Source organism: Protopterus annectens, chromosome 2.part2 (assembly GCF_019279795.1).
Source record: "Protopterus annectens isolate FY-2018-M chromosome 2.part2, PAN1.0, whole genome shotgun sequence".
Classification (NCBI taxonomy): domain Eukaryota; kingdom Metazoa; phylum Chordata; order Ceratodontiformes; family Protopteridae; genus Protopterus; species Protopterus annectens.
The window spans coordinates 1,055,514,826-1,055,525,481 of NC_056730.1; positions in this window are offsets into that span (position 1 = coordinate 1,055,514,826).

Here is a 10,656-nt window from a genome sequence, read left to right on the forward strand (position 1 = left end):
TAAAGAAAATCAACATATAAACTAAGCTTCACTACATTCCTGACTGAATCTAAGAACATTACTGTTCCCTAGTTAAGTCATTTACTACTGCAAGGCAAGATGCTGTGGGTGATGGTCTTTCTAGTCAGGCTTTCCAAACATAATACTCAATACTCTGTGATTTCTCTTTGTAATATCTAAAATATAATTTCCAAGCGAGCTGGCAGAATGACCTCTTCTAATCACCTGACTCTAGTTCTTACAGTATTCCCATTTGAAACTGAGACAGGAAGTTAGCACAGATGGCCACAATACACATCCAAATGTTTATGGCAGTGCCTGGGGCCTCCCCTCTTTCCACTGAGCTAATGGACAAAGGCTCTTCTCCAGACCAAGCATCTCCGGTCCTATTCAGCACTGTGGGGTACCTATTAATGGTTTAACAGCTCATTATTTTTCTTAAAGTTGACCTCTGCTGTGCCAGTATCCTCTATTAAAACATATACATTTAATTCAGCTACAATAATACATGTACATTTCTCTTCATTTCACCAGGGTGCACTGTTGATACATTTCAACACAAGCAAAGCTCACAAATATATTTTCAGCACAAGCATATGTACAAAATCAATTTGATATACAAATAACTTCTTATTCTTTACAAAACTCCAGCTATGTATGCTTGCATGTGCCCATATAATCACAAATGGTACCATAAGTTATTTTATAACTTTGAACTTTGTTAACTTGGTAATCAATGACATCTTTCTAGAATGGTTTAATCTAGGATTTTAATTGCTTTTTCTACTGTTGCATGGTCTGCATTTAGTTTTTAAATTCATCAAAGAAAACCTTATAGTTAGGATGTTCTTCTGTTCTTACATTTCCTGTTCAGAATTTGAACTTGTGTCTGTTATCCCTTTTATTGGAATATGTAATATAGCATTGTTAATTCTTTTCTCAGAGCATTTTGTTTTTTGTGGTTATAACATACTATCTTCTGATCAATTCTTCATAACCCCTTAAGACTAAAACTATTTAATAGACATTGTTTAATAAGTATGGTTTGGTCTTATATACAAAGACCATCTATATTCTAAAGTAGCATAATTTAAATTTGTGTGAATGCTGAATATAAAACTTTCTATTGTCCTTATCAGTCCTCATAAGACTAAACAATCCACTATTGCAAGTACCAGTGTAATAGAGAAAACAAAAGTATATTATAATATACTGTCATCTTTGGCTCCCTATTGATATGTCAACATTTGAAAAACTGAGTGCCAAAAAGCCAAAAAAAGACCAAAAATCCAGAGAAGAGTGAATCTCAGAAACTGCTCATCTCCTTAAAACTTATTTTTGCAAGGATACAAGCCTCCCATGGGTCTATATCACATCAGCAAATGCTAAAAACAGCGAACACTGATATATTGAACTTCAGTGAAGAAACGGATCAGCAAATTTTTCCCCAAGGAAAAAAATTCACTGATCAAAAAAAAAGAGTATACAGTCAAAATTAATAGGGGGGTTGCCCCCCACACCCCCCATGTGGGGAGCTGTGCCCCCACAAACCCCCAACTTAAATATATCAACTCTGAGATTTCACCATAGTGGAGAATACAGCAAAGACCGGAGAACGGCCCAGCAAATTTTTTCCCTGGAAAAAAAATCGCTGATCTGTTCCTTTTTTCCTGTTTTCAGCTTTTGGACTTTGAAGTTCGATATATCAGTGTTTGCTATGTTTAGCATGTGCTGATGTGATATAGACCCATCTCCCACAAACCCTATACTTATATATACCAACTCTGAGATTGGCATACATCAGAGAAAATGAAATTTTCTGAAGAAATGGCATCTTGGACTTGGTATATACAAGTCTGATCTTTCGACCATTTAGTCTCCCCATATCTGGACTCACTTTAACAGGTCCTGATATTTCATATGGTTACAGTGGTGCTTGTTCCTTAAATACTGACCTGCTGTCTGTGTTGTTTTATAAACATTACAGACTAATTTCAGAATCCCAGCCACATTATATAAGTGAAGTGTGGCTGGTAAATTGCACAGAGAGCTGAGAGAAATGTAATGCATAAACAGTTAACTGTTTTTGAACCAAGTCTGCCAGCATATGGTCACTGTGCTGCAGACATTGCACTGATAGACGCCATCAATATGCTGGTTATTCCAGCAGAACAATGAGTATAGATCATACTGATGGTGATTGGCACTTTAGACAGGGCTCTAAACAACACAACAATGTGTGTTCAGATAGTAGCACACAAGGCACTCAAGGGGTATAAAGTATTTTAGTTAGAGTGCAGAGCAGTGTAGCACATTGCACCTTAGATATCATTAGTGCACAAAGCACTTAAGACTTGAACACATGGGTGTGTGTGCATGTGTGTGTGTGTGTGTGTGTGTGTGTGTGTGTGTGTGTGTGTGTGTGTGTGTGTGTGTGTGTGTGTGTGTGTGTGTGTGTGTGTGTGTGTGTGTGTGTGTGTGTGTGTGTGTGTGTGTGTGTGTGTGTGTGTGTGTGTGTGTGTGTGTGTGTGAGTGTGCGTATGTGAGTGCATGTGTAGGTGTTTGTGTGTGTGTTTTCATACATGTTCAATGGTGTATGTGTGTGTTCATGTGAACATGTGCATATGAGTGTGTGTGTGTGTGTGTGTGTGTGTGTGTGTGTGTGTGTGTGTGCGTGTGTGTGTGTGTGTATGTGTGTGTCTGTGTGTGTATCTGCCTTTGTACCACATTAGGGCATACAGCAGAGCTCCTCCATGCACCTCATTATGGTGCAGCATGGTGGCTCACTTGTAAGATCTTTGTTTCATAGGTACAAAATTTGATCCTGATCTCTGTTAACAGCCTGTGTGGAGTCTGTATCTCCCCTTGCTACATGTTTTCTCCAGGTGTTCTGCTTTTTAACACCTCTCTCAAATATTGTTTTCAACTGTACACTGAATTCTCCATATATTGCATTTACACTTGATCTTGTGGTATGGGTCATGGCAGGAAATGATATGATGGTCAGACCACTTGCCTAGTTAACAAACGAGAGGTAAAGAAATAATTATATGCATATATGCTACACTTGTGCACAATGTTCTCATGATGGGTCAATAGTATTATTAAGATCCACAGCATGCAACACTTGTCACTAACATGCAAATGGCCCACAGCACTTTTGGGGGGAATTAAACCAATATAATTTCTAGATGCTAGGTCCACTGCTATTTAGTGTGTCACAAGCATACATGAGGCAGCAGAGAACAGCATCATCCTCTTTGCTGATGTGATAAAGGTAGGTGCAGCAGTGGAGGATAGTGAGGGAGTCAAGCAAAGGAGTTGGAAAGGCTGAATAAGCAGATGGAGATGACATTGAGTGCAAACAAATGTAAAGGCCTGCAGTTGGGCCACAATAACCCTGGTATGAAATATAATTTGGGAAGAGTGGAATTGATAACATCAGAAAGGATCTGAGAATTTTATTTACATCTAGATTGGAGGAAGGGGGCTGAAGTAAGAGGACAATGGCTGTAGCAATCAGTCTGCTGAGGTATGTCCAGGGGTATGAATAGATTCCAAAAGTAAAGAGATACTGATTCCATTTTACAGGGTGTTGGTTACCACAGACTATGCACAGAATATTCCTGGTGAACATATACGTAAATGGACATAAGGCTGATAGAAAGACTCCAGAGGAAAGCAACCAGAAAGATCTGTGGAATAGAGAGGGAAGAAATGCAATCACATGTTAGAGAAACTGTAAAGCTTCTTCCCTGAGAACATAAGAGACAGGTGACATGATTTTGATACAAAAGATTATGTCAAGGAGATGTGAAGAAGTCATTCTGAGCAGGATGGACTAATGGGGAGGAAGGGGGACACAGACAGCATACTGATGGAACTACTTATTATACAGATGTCCAAACATGCATCTCATAGACAGGGTGTGAATCCATGGAATTCTTCACTAGAATGAATGGTGGAGAAGGAATCCACAGAGGCACTCAAGATATTATCACTAAAGCCAATAACTCTGCTGGAGAAGCACTATTCTCCTCCTCCATAGCCAAATTATGGAACTCCCTCCCAGCCACAATTACCTCCATACCATCATGCACCCACTTTACTAAACGTGCACCTAAAAACATGCTGGCTATGCCTTTGCAACTCCCCTTCTAATATCACCCACACCATCCACTCACTACCTTTTTGTCCACCCCACTAACTACCTTGATTATAACAAGCTCGGATGCTCATAAGCCTAACTACTTATTATACAGCAGGAACTTCTTATTGCAACAGTTGTTAATGTCTGTTATGTACTTTGCAGATTATAAAGATTCTAGTTGTCTACTGATGTACTATGTTCTTCATCTGTAAATATGTTGTAAGTAATTGCTATGTAAATTGTTAATCGCTATGTAATCCAATGCAACTACTATCTGTATATTTTAACTGTGGAGCTTTTCTCCCCGGGCCTCCACTGAAAATGGACCTACATCTAATTGGACACTCCCGGTCAACAAATGTAAATAAATAAATAAATAAATAAATAAATTATAACACAAGTACAAAATGAGTAAAGTGGAAGATAAGGATAGAGGTACGGTGGAGTACTGATTGCAGTTAAAAGGACAGAGAGTATACGTTTAATCGTCTTTTTATGCCATTAGGCAAATGTAATGCATTTCATAGGAAATACAGCAGTAATGTCCTCTAAACTGGATAACACACAAAGTGTTTGAGAGCCAATAAGAAACATTAAAGAAAGAGTACACAGAATGAAAATCCTGTGCTTCATACAAATCTCTACTGCATGGGGTGTGAGAGGGGCAGTTTATCTTGATGCAACTGTACACTGCAGCACTCAAGGCAACTTACTTCTTTAAGTACAACATGTGCCAGCATATCCTAAAGTACGGGTGCACATCAGCACCGTTCATCATACAGGTGGATAGCGGAACAAAGAGTGCATCATTGGAGCTAAGCCAGTGTGTGTAGATGAATAGCACTAGTCAGAGATCTGTGACTCTCCACCATGCTCATTACTCACGCTGCATATTACCAGCTCATTTGCATCTCATCTGGGTCTTGCACTCCCTTTCTGCTATCAGACAGTAAGGCCTCCTGTCACATTAGGGCCACATATTGAGACATACTCATGTCAGTGAAGTACATCCATTCATATTAGTTTTGTTGATTCAGCAGTACTAGGAATATACATGCAACTTCAATATCCAATGTATTTGATCTATTTGTAGACAGGGTTTATGTGTGCAATGTTAATGATGTACTAACACCAATGGGATTGCTAGCTGCACTTCTATGCAGACATGGTCAGCTCTTTTATTTTACAGCACCTTCCTAATCTGGGTGATGTGAAGTACTTTATATGTCTCTGAATCCCAGTGGCATTTTTTATTTATGGTGTATTGGTCATTTGTATTTGTAATGCATGCCAACTTGTCATCTTCTATGAAATAATATATTACTTCTGAAGAACTGCCAAACAATTCATTTTAAACTGTATGTTGGCATTTTGCCTGCATCTTATAGTTCACTGTCTCTGCACAGAGCATAAATCAGCTGTCAAAGAGATGTGAAGAAATCATTCTAAGCAGCACAGAGTGTGAGGCCATTGTACTTAACATGATGTGAAAAGGAAGTGCAGTTCATAAACAATGCATAGTGTAGTGCTCTCTTGTAAAAGCAGATATTGGTTAGTGATACTTGAAGTGAGAAAAACTACAAGTCTGTGTAATAAAAAATATAATTTTCAAGAAACACTAATCCAAAAGAAGGATATCTGTATAGGAAGAATCCAGTTAAAATTCACCTCAAAGGAGATACATGGCTACACTTTGCAATATAAAAAATGTTTTTAGATGGTATTATAGCACTGATTCTGCAAGATGCAAACCTGGAAGGATCCCAATGACATCTTAAATTGCTCAGTGACGCACAAGTTTGAAATGTGAAATAGATCTCAAAGAGAAACATCCTTCAGGGGCATACAGACCAGGAGAATCCAGCTTTGTACAGGGTGGATACATAGCCATTAATCAAGATGAAAACATTGAATTCACTCCAATAGGGATATAGATGAATCATCCTGTTAGAGACTAAGGTTTCCCCAACAATGTGTATCCTGGCCACAGGTATATTACAGAGACTACCTGACAACACTGTAGGTATGTTTAGACCTCAGTGATCAAGATGTTAAACATTATACTAGATTACTTGGTGGGATACATTGAGGGATACACCATATTTGCATCAGTCACAAAGAATAATGCTACAGAATAGAGGCCTTTCACAGAGTCATTTCTAGCATTACATTCCAGCCAATGTTTTTTGTAATGCTGCACTGAAATACTCATTAAACATAGGTTCAGACAGCCTTCCAGCAGTGGTCGAACAAAAGTAAAATAATGAACCAAGACCAGTTTCACCATTAAGAAAATGCCATTGGGTCTGTTCAGGACAACATGAGATAACAGAGATTATTAAGCCAGCCAGGAAAAAATAATAAGCAGCACAAGAACAACTGCATGGGAACATGAGTTCAGAATCTGCTTTGTGCCAGTGAGTCTTGTGTGCATGTGAATGAAAAATACATCAAATAACTAGGATAATGAAAGTGACATTCCAACAGGTACATAAAATGGATTAACAAGGTCATACACACATAAGAAATGCATGCAACAGCTTTTTCTGACACATATACATGACAATTGCATGTGACGGTGGAGATATGGACGCAACATAGTAGTATACAGAGAATGTGCAGATTGGATGCTTTTTTACATGCACAGATTATGTGTTAGCCATGGCAGTCACCTTCATCCTGGTGGTTAATCTCACTCTGTAGACATCCATGACCATCACCTGTAATGAACGCATGCTATAGATTGGAATCCATCACTCAGGTGTCTGCAGTTTAAGGCACAGGAGCAGGTCCATGAGTGCAAATTGCATATCTTTGAAGAGGTGCATTCATGTAGTTTGTTATCCCTAATTGCAGATGCTTATGTCCTGCTGAAGTGAGTGCAGTCCACCATCATGAAACCAGCAAGCACATACATGGGCTTAGCATCTTGTTACAAGCTAGGTGCAAGCACACACTCATATGCAAGAATTTCCAGTAGTAAGGGGTCTCCAGTATTATATGATCCTTTTTGTATGTGAGGTTATCTCTCACCTGTTCACTAAAGGTACTAACTGCTGCAGACTTGCTGGAACCACAGACACACTCAGCATAGATGGTGGAGAAAGACAATGTATCTCCACATGCATCACTGTACGTGTGCAGTCCAGAAAAACCCATTGCAGTTAATGTAGGTGCTATCTCACACACACATATTAACCTTGTTGTGAACTAAACTGGTGGTGTCTTTTTCAAGTTTTCCAATGGTCTGTCCTGTCTTCACCAGCTCAGTAATAGGTTGCCATTTTATATTGCAAAGTGGCATGGACCGAGATTTTTCTTAGACAATATGCACCGTCCGTCCAAAGTTTGAATCTATACAGAGCAGTGCCATCATCCGTATGGCAATGCTGTACAAGTGTTTCATTACATTTAGAATATGGCCTTCTGCAGGCAAATAAGTTGATGTCTGAACAGTCAGACTATAGCCAACTAAATGCAGTCCATAAACTATGTCCTCATGATATGCCAGATTGCTGCACATAAATTAGGAACACTGATCCACCTCTTAATTGAAAACCACCCTCACATAGCATCTACTTCATGTGCATGAATGCTCATTTTATGTGCATAGGTGGCCATGAACAGGATGCCCAGATGCATGTCCACCTGTATCTTCTTTTATAGATACCTGAGGATATGAAAAAGGAATTATTTTTGAATATAGCTCCCATTTCATTGTTCACCCTCACAAAAAATGTATTTCTGCTATGCAAATGTTGCCATTAACTGCCAGTTTATTGCTTTAGCTGCTCATTATGAACAGCACTGTTCAGTCATCCATAAAATTAAATGACTTCCTATCAGATAGCATATTTTTAGATCTTTCCTCTTTACACTGGTAAAATCTAGTAGCTGTACTTCTTTCTCAAGGAAATGGACCTTGAGAACTCATCAACTCATTCTGATGGCTAAGTATTCATGGTAGAAATGTTTTGGTTCTCAGTAGACTACAAAATAAGCTTTCCCAAATTAACCATACTTTTTCAGCATTTGGTTGCTTGTAACTCTGTCCCCACATCCAGATCAAGTGAGGTCATTGTTCCCCTGTACTCTTCACTTATCAGACCAATGATAGAGTACAATGCCCCATTCGGGATGTATCTCACCCGACACCTGCAGCAATTGGAGAGACCCCAAAAGTTCCTCACCAAAAGGATAAAGGGACTCCAAAATCTGTCATATGCTGCCAGACTGAAGAAACTCCAGCTCTATTCAGGTGACCTGTGCCTGACATACAAGGCCATGTCCAACCCGGCATTAATGGACATGCTCCACCTCAAAAATCCAAATCTACCAGATCCACTGATATAAATAGGACATGCTGAAGGGATAGATTTGTCAACCAGTGACTCCCTATGTTGTGGAATAAAATCCCGGTCCATGTGAGGCAGAGCACCTTGCTGGCTCTGTTCAATGGATGGGAGATCAATCATCTCTGTGTCACTGCTGGACAGAGGCACAACAAACTAATGGCTTATAAATGCCTTAGGGCAGATAGCCTAGTATAAACCTATGAACCTATGAACCTATGAACCTATATCATTTAGGAACCAATATATAAGCAATTTCACTACCAGGCAACTTCCACTCCACTCCAATGTAGTCAAATAACTGTTTATTCATCCATGATTATGTAGAATGATAGTTGCTATTTTTTTCCTTTTTCTGTTTGCATCTTGTATTAACTAAGTTCCTTTGGGTCACATAAATAGACTAGTTTATTTTTCAGTTGTATTTTTACACTTGTACATGATGATTTTCAAGACCTGTCAGGTATGGAACTGACATTTTATGATCACGTAGAGTGATGGTTGTTCTTTTTTCTCTTTGCATCTTGTATTACTTTGGGTGACATAAACATACCCGTTTATTTTTCAGTATCTAGTTTTACAGCCTTTTGTAATGTTAATTTTTTCATCTAACCTTAGATATATCAGATTCTAACAAACAAGCACTGTTTTGGAGTTTTATCTTAGCATTATATAGAGGAGATAAATTATCAACAATGGCTTGGATTGAAGAGGTCACTGCTAGAAGTGTCAGAGAATAACTAGAAATGCAGTAGGCAAATAATAATTTCTACATGCCAGTCAAATGAGCATATACGATAAGAGAGGTACAAAGGTAATAGGAAGAACAATACTATGGTGTCATATGGCAGAAACGCATCTAGAATAGCACCATGGCTAACATGAAGGATATCGGATTAAAACTTGCTAGTACGCCCATGTCAGTGTGCATCCCCAACACACAATGCAGAGACACGTAAAAGCATCAAACTGTCACATGAGGGGCAGGGCAGCTAAGCAACAAGGCCAACAGAATGACCAATGTGCATGTGCACTACAAAGGGGTGACCCTTTTCATCATATAAATGGACAGGAAGAGAGTGAACTGGAAAGCAGGCAAGATGAGAGCAGCAATAGAAAGATAACCAAAAGTCATGAAACATGGGTGAAGATAGAGTATTTTGGGGAGCATAAAGACCCTTTTATAATTTCTACAAAAGAAGGGTAGGTGGGCAAAGTAGCAAAGGATGGCTGTGGGTTGGATAGATGGAGATGGGCAGGTAGCAGGGATAGACAGGCAGAGAGACAGACAGACATAGAACAGAGAAACATACAGCCAGAGGAGGAATACACACAATAGATGGGAAGAATACTGAGTGAACACATAACTATAGATAGGCAACTGGTGATGGTGAGGATCGGGTAAGGAACAAGGAATGAGGAGCAAAACATTAAAGGATACTGCATGCTGGGAAGGGGGTGGAGTGGGCCCCTGCCAGGTCAGCCTAGAGGGCAACAAACTGAGACATCAGTGATGGGATGGCTGATGTTATATGTCAGTTGCTGCTCCAGAGGCCCAGTGAGAGGGCCTACTTATCTCACAACTCCACCACTCATACTCAAAGATTCTTTAACATGTCAAGGTGGGCTTCCAGTTGCTGGTGCAAATTGACAGCAAACAGTCTCCACAAAAGACACTGGGATACAAGTGAATACCACTCTGTTTCAAATTCAGGTGGGGAGCCATCACCCCCCCCCCCGAGAAGCAGACACAGAGAGCACCAGTGCCCCCCCACACACTAGGTCACCTCCAGTAGGAGGAATCATCATCACCTACTTGAATTTGAACTGGTGGTCACTGGTGACTCCACCACCAGATGCAGCAGCAGCAGGTGGACAGTGAAGAGAGCACTGATGTTTCTTCTTTTCCACAATTGGACATGCAGGAGGATAACTCAACAGGAATAATTATTTCATACACATATGACACAAACACAGTTGCAGTTATACAGTGAACTGTCACAGAACACATACACATCTTGATGCTTTAATAAGTGCTATCATCATCTGCTGCTACATTACGGCAAATTTTGTACTCTTACGCACATAGTACAAGACAATGTTACTATCCAAGAAAAAAGAAAAGAAAATAAATGCTTACAGTACATGTTTACA